The following is a 6,741-nucleotide window of genomic DNA, read 5'->3' on the forward strand; positions in this document are numbered from 1 at the left end:
GCGCGTCCGCGTTCCATGTGGAGATTTGCATGTGAATCTCTTTTGCGCGAGTGGGCGTGGTCAAATTAAAAATAATGAGCAAACGTTTGAGATACTGGACATCCTGTTGGTTTTGTACAAATTACTTAAACAGAGAATATTTGTTTTCAGTTTGAATCCGATGATTTAAAAGTACACACTTAAATGTGTATAAAGGTATATGGCTCATAAATGTGTGAGAAGTATTCGCTGAGTTTTGTTTCAGTTTATAGACGTGCTCAAGAAAAAAAAGTTCACCGCGACGGAGAGGCAGAACGCACACCCTGTATATTTTCTTTATTTTACAAAAGCACAATGTTTTGATTTGATTGTAAGTGGACACATACAAAAGTAGAAATATCACAGATTCTTTTTTCATATTTCTTTTTTCTGTATGACCATAAATGCGGAGTAATTTAAGTTTATTGTGCTACAATGTGAAAAAAAATCCAGCAAAGCGCGTTTGCCAACCCCAGAGGGTTAAAAGAGAGGAGGTCACTGGGGAGGGACCACCAGTGACCGAGGAAGATCTTGTGTCCCAACCTTCTTCCCGGGCATCCAGAGGTGAGCAACCTGTAACACAGAACACATCCAACAGCGGGAATGAGATTGGAGAGAAACGTGTTGCGCAGCTGATTGGCAGTCGCTGCATGATAACTTGCCAATTTAATGGTGTCCAGACTCAAATGCTTTTGGACAGTGGAGCCCAGGTCAGTATTGTTGGACGGGTGTGGCTAAAGAAATGCTTACCTAACATCAACATCCAACCATTAGAATCTCTGCTAGCGGATAGCCAGCTTCATGTCACTGCAGCAAATGGGACAGCTGTACCCTTTGATGGATGGGTTGAGGTTTTATTAGAGATCACAAGTGGTAAACAAAACAAAATCGCCATCCAAGTGCCCCTTTTGGTGAGTCGAAAGTGCCTGGATTGTCCACTGCTCGGTTTCAATGTAATTGAGGAGATCATAAGGGAGAATAATGGTTGTGCAAATAACATCAGTCTAATTGACCTTCTTTCGGAGGCCTTGCAGATGCAAAAAGATGCTGCTGAAACCTTGGTTTTCACAGTGAACTCCACCCAAAAATGCACTGCGAGCTGTAAGGTAAAGATGGGAAAGCTACGAGCGAAAATTTTGTGCATTTTAATGTTAAATTCATCAATCTGGTGCACTTTGAGAGTTCAAAATTAAAAGCTCCAACCCATATTCAGTGTGCAAATTAAACGAAAAATTCAAACCTCTTTTGGTTACAGTGTCTATTTACATTACACCTACTACATAATAATAGTTATAATATTAATCCAATGACATTAATAGCCATATTTTGTAAAACAAATGCACTAAAAAATAAAGGAAACTTTCATAATTAGTTTTGTACCAATTTCTATACTTGAAAGAGATAAGCACATGATCTTTTATTCTGACGCAAACTGCATCAAGCTTTTATTTTGGCGGAAAACGTGGTTTACAAACGCCTCTCATTAAATGTCTAGTGGTAATCGTCATCTATGCAGATGTGGAAATAATCTGTAACTGGGTTATGGGTTCCTACACTCATGACATAGTCTTAAGTGTTTTGAAAGTAGGTCTGCTTACCGTGGACTCTACACTTTCTCATCTCTCTCCTGATCCTCCTCACTATCATCATCTGCCACAGGAGCTGATGAAGGTCAGAAAACATATATTTTGACACATAAAGCATCTGCTTTAAGGGCCTGGTTCTATTTTTTCACGCTATTTCTCTGCACATTCCTTGCGTTTCTTCTCCATCTCGCAGACTATTTTGATACATACAACTGACACTGCTGCACGCTCGCTCACTCGTTTAAAGTTGTGATTGGGCCAGCCCAGTGTCAATCAAGAAAAGAACCAATGGGCCGCTGATCTACGTGTTTCATGGGCTGGTCTTTGAGAAGAAAAAAACTAACACTCACTTTTTTGGACCAGTGCATTACACCGGCACAAACCCAGCGCCGCCAATTAAGCAAAACAAAACCAAACGAATGGGCCGCCGATGTACACATTTTATGGGCCAAAAAAAAAAAAAAAAAAAAAAATTGTATCTGAGATGAGATGTATCGGCCCAAAAAGCACGTCGGCCCACCGGGAAAATGCCCGGTATGCCCAATGGCCAGTCCAGCCCTGAACCCTGGAGAGCAGAGTTACACTCACTACAACTCACACAACCCTATATATCTCAAAATGGGACATTTACATTTAGTCATTTAGCAGACGCCTTTATCCAAAGCGACTTACAAATTAGGACAAAAATTCAGCGAGTCATCATAAAGAGGCAAAAACAACAACAACGCAAGAAGTGCTCAAAATACGAAGTTCAGGTATTATTCAGAGTAGCATAAGCCTGATAAGTGATGTTTCAAAGGGAAAGGATTTATTTTTTATTTTTTATAAGGTTAAGTGCTCACGGAAGAGATGGGTTTTCAGCTGTCTTTTGAATGTTGTCAGGGATTCTGCATTCCGGATGAGGGTGGGGAGAGCGTTCCACCAGCATGGAACTGTGAATGAGAATGTTCTGGAAAGTGATTTTGTGGCTTTCTGTGATGGAACCACGAGACGTCGCTCGTTGACCGATCGTAGGTGTCTGGTAGGGATGTAGACTCGTAGGAGTGAGTGAAAGTAGGAGGGAGCTGAGCCTGTGATGGATCTGTAAGCAAGCGTCAGTGCCTTGAACTTGATGCGAGCAGCGAGAGGTAGCCAGTGCAGAGAGGTGAACAGAGGAGTGACGTGGGCCCTCTTGGGCTCGTTGAAGACAAGACGAGCTGCAGCATTCTGGATCATCTGTAGGGGTTTGGTCGCACATGCTGGAAGTCCAGCCAGAAGAGCATTGCAGTAGTCGAGCCTAGAGATGACCAGGGCCTGGACGATAAGTTGCGTTGCATGCTCAGTTAGGAAAGGCCTGATCTTCCTGATGTTGTGCAGTGCAAACCTGCATGATCGAGCTGTCTTTGAAATGTGATCAGTGAAGGTCAGCTGGTCATCAAACGTTACTCCAAGATTTCTGACCGATCTTGATGGGGTGATTAATGATGACTCTAGCTGGATGGTGAAGTCGTGCTGTAGAGACGGATTGGCAGGGAGGACGAGAAGCTCAGTCTTTGCCAGGTTGAGCTGCAGGTGATGTTCCTTCATCCATGTGGAGATGTCCGCCAGACAGCTTGAGACCCGTGCAGCTACTGTGGGATCATCTGGTTGAAATGAGAGGAAGAGCTGCGTGTCATCAGCATAGCAGTGGTAGGAAAAACCGTGTGCCTTAGCCTAATTGCTTCACAAATATTAATACAAAAACTTGACTTGAATTTGACTTGATATTCATGACTTGAGACTGGACTCAAACTTGAGTTAAATGACTTCAACTAACCTGTCTTTTGTTTAATAAATGTTTTTGAACGAACCGCAAGCTAACCACGTGATGCACGCACACACCAAGAGCAGTCAGTCCAAATACATCACTCAAACACAGAGATTTATAATACACAATACAGAGATTTATAATACACAATACAATCAACCCACCTGATAAACAGCTGTAAGATTTGTGTGATTCAATTATTTATTATTGGTATTCTTTTCATTCCTAACTTAAGGATACGTTTATGTTCCATAAAGGGGATACCTGTTTCAAAAATGCCATTTGATGGCATAGAAACCATTACTTGATTTGTTTAATAGCCTACTCTTAAATAATCTTCTGCAATATTTGAGGCATATTAAAGTATAGCAGTTTCAATACTTTTCATGATTTTATGTTGATGTCACAGGGTGACAAAAAGGCAGGCGGAACTTTTTTAGCGTAGTCGGCAGGATTTCCGGTGGGACACCGGGCCGGTTCCGGTTTTGACGTGATTGTCGATCGCGGGGTAATGAAGGAAGAAACGAGTGTCAGCTGTGAGAGATGAGGGAGACGATCAGCAATTGGGATGCGTGTCTTAATGGATATAAAAAGGCATTTTGGTGTGAGGAAAAGGCGCGGGGAGCACGAGGCTCGAGCACAGTTCGAGATGTGAGGCACGCAGCACGTGAGCGGCCGCGGCCGCGGATGCGGAGGGAGGCCGCGAGAGAGAAAGAGAAAACTTCAGCTGGATTGCGGGTGTAAGCCTTGGTTGCACCGTGAGTCTGTTGAATTGCAGTTTTATTGTGGAAATGAGCACGAGTGAAACCTTACAGTGTGTGGTGGATATGCGAGTGTGGGAATTATTTCTGCTGTTCACTCGCAGTCACAGCTGTCCATTCCTCTCTCTGCCTGAGTCCAGTGAAGAACCTGCTAATGCTGTGAGTTACACGTATCCATTCCTCTCTCTGCCTGAGTCCAGTGAAGAACCTGCTAACGCTTGAAGAGCCTGCTAATGCTGTGAGTTACACGTATCCATTCCTCTCTCTGCCTGAGTCCAGTGAAGAACCTGCTAACGCTGTGAGTACACGTATCCTCCACTCTCTGCCTGAGTCCAGTGAAGAACCTGCCAATGCTGTGAGTTACATGTATCTTCCACTCTCTGCCTGAGGCTAGTGAAGAGCCGGCTAATGCTGGAAGGGCCTGCTAATGCTAGTGAAGAGCCTGCTAATGAGCCTGCTGATGCTGGAAGAGCCTGCTAATGCTGGAAGAGCCTGCTAATGCTGGAAGAGCCTGCTAATGCTGTGAGTTACCTGTATTCACTCCTCTCTCTGCCTGAGGCTAGTGAAGAGCCTGCTAATGCTGGAAGAGATTGCTAATGCTGGGCGAGCCCGTTAATGCTGTAAACACGTATCTCCCACTCTCTGCCTGAGGCTAGGGAAGAGCCGGCTAATGCTGGAAGAGCCTACTCATGCTGAAGAGAAACTATTTTATTTATTTAATAAAGAACATTTATTTTTAATACTGTGTCTGTCTCCTTCGTGTCCTCGGTCAGCTCCTCAGGGGCGGTACGCAAGCGGAGGGGTGGGCGGCCCGCTGGCGCTCCACCACGACCTGTGAAATTGACCTAATTTCAGTTACATTTTAGGCAATGTAGTTTTATATTTTACTTATTTTAGATTTGTTTTATTAACAACTCAGCTGTAAGTTGACTTCTTTTGAGTAGAAATGCATATTGCACATTTTTTTTGTGTGCAGATAAAACTAGGCTACTATAGTCTATACTGTAGTTTTAACTTATTTTAATATATAAATTCAGTTTAATCATCAAACAATTATGACTTGGCAGGAACTTGCTTAACCCTACAACTTGACATGAATTGCTTGGCATAAAGCAGTGACTTGACTTGACTTGCTTTTCACAAAACTTGACTTGGACTTGCTTAACACTTAAAAGTAAGACTTGAGACTTGTGACTTGCAAATGTGACTTACTCCCACCTCTGCAGATTGTCATAACCATTAAGCCAGTACATGTCCAGGCCCGTCTGAAGTTTGCTAGAGAGCATTTGGATGATCCAGAAGAGGATTGGGAGAATGTCATATGGTCAGATGAAACCAAAATAGAACTTTTTGGTAAAAACTCAACTCGTCGTGTTTGGAGAAAGAACACCATACCTACTGTGAAGCATGGTGGTGGAAACATCATGCTTTGGGACCGTTTTTCTGCAAAGGGACCAGTGGCCTAGCCAGTCTCCAGATCTCAACCCCATAGAAAATCTTTGGAGGGAGTTGAAAGTCCGTGTTGCCCTGCTCTAGAGGATATTTGCATGGAGGAATGGGCCAAAATACCAGCAACAGTGTGTGAAAACCTTGTGAAGACTTACAGAAAACGTTTGACCTTTGTCATTGCCAACAAAGTGTATATAACAAAGTATTGAGATGAACTTTTTTTATTGACCAAATACTTATAATTTCCACCATAATTTGCAAATAAATTCTTTAAAAATCAGACTCATTGTTTTTGAAAATGTTTTTCTCATTTTGTCTCTCATAGTTGAGGTATTCCTATGATGAAAATTATATAACCATTTTTTTTCCCCACTGTATCTTTGGCGCCTTTAAAAGCAGCATCTCAAAGCGCTTCACAGAATAGGAACAAAATACAATTATACATGCAATGCGTTAATGAAAGAGAAAAGTAGACAAAAATAAAATGCCTAATAAAACCATACTATCAACAGTGTAGTATCATTAACAGTATCAACAAATAAGCTTTAACCCTCAAGCCTTATTCACATTACAGCCCTTAATTCCGTGTTCGTGGACAAATGTGGGCACAAAGGGTCTCAGGTGTGATCCAATTCTTTTTTTTTTTTTCTTTTTTTTTACAAATGTTATATCACTATCTTCGATAAAATAAAAACTATCAATTTATGTTGTTTTTTATTTCTTATTTTTGGCATATTTATGAAATTATTTACCTCTAAAAGGTAAAATATTTTATATGTAAATTATGCTTATTTTTGTTATATTTAATATTTCTTTAACTTGGTTAAAAAAAAAATCAACCCAGTAAATTCAGAGAGCTAAAAGCTAAAGATGAAGTGACTTTGTTGGCACCCGGTGTCTTATGTTGGTATAAAATTAACAAAAAACAATAATATCAATAACCACTAGATGGCTGTAGTACTGAATGGCTGCATATAGGCTGAACTCTATGAACCACTGTATAAAACGAATTTGAGCTCTTCATTTTTTGACTTTATCACAAGTTAAAATTGTAATAAAAAAATAAATAAATCTGTGTTAGGTGAGACTATACAAATATGCCAAAATATGCTTAGATAAATATGACCATGCTATATAAGAA

This window comes from Leuciscus leuciscus (genome assembly GCF_965113295.1).
Source record: "Leuciscus leuciscus genome assembly, chromosome: 4".
Classification (NCBI taxonomy): Eukaryota; Metazoa; Chordata; class Actinopteri; order Cypriniformes; family Leuciscidae; genus Leuciscus; species Leuciscus leuciscus.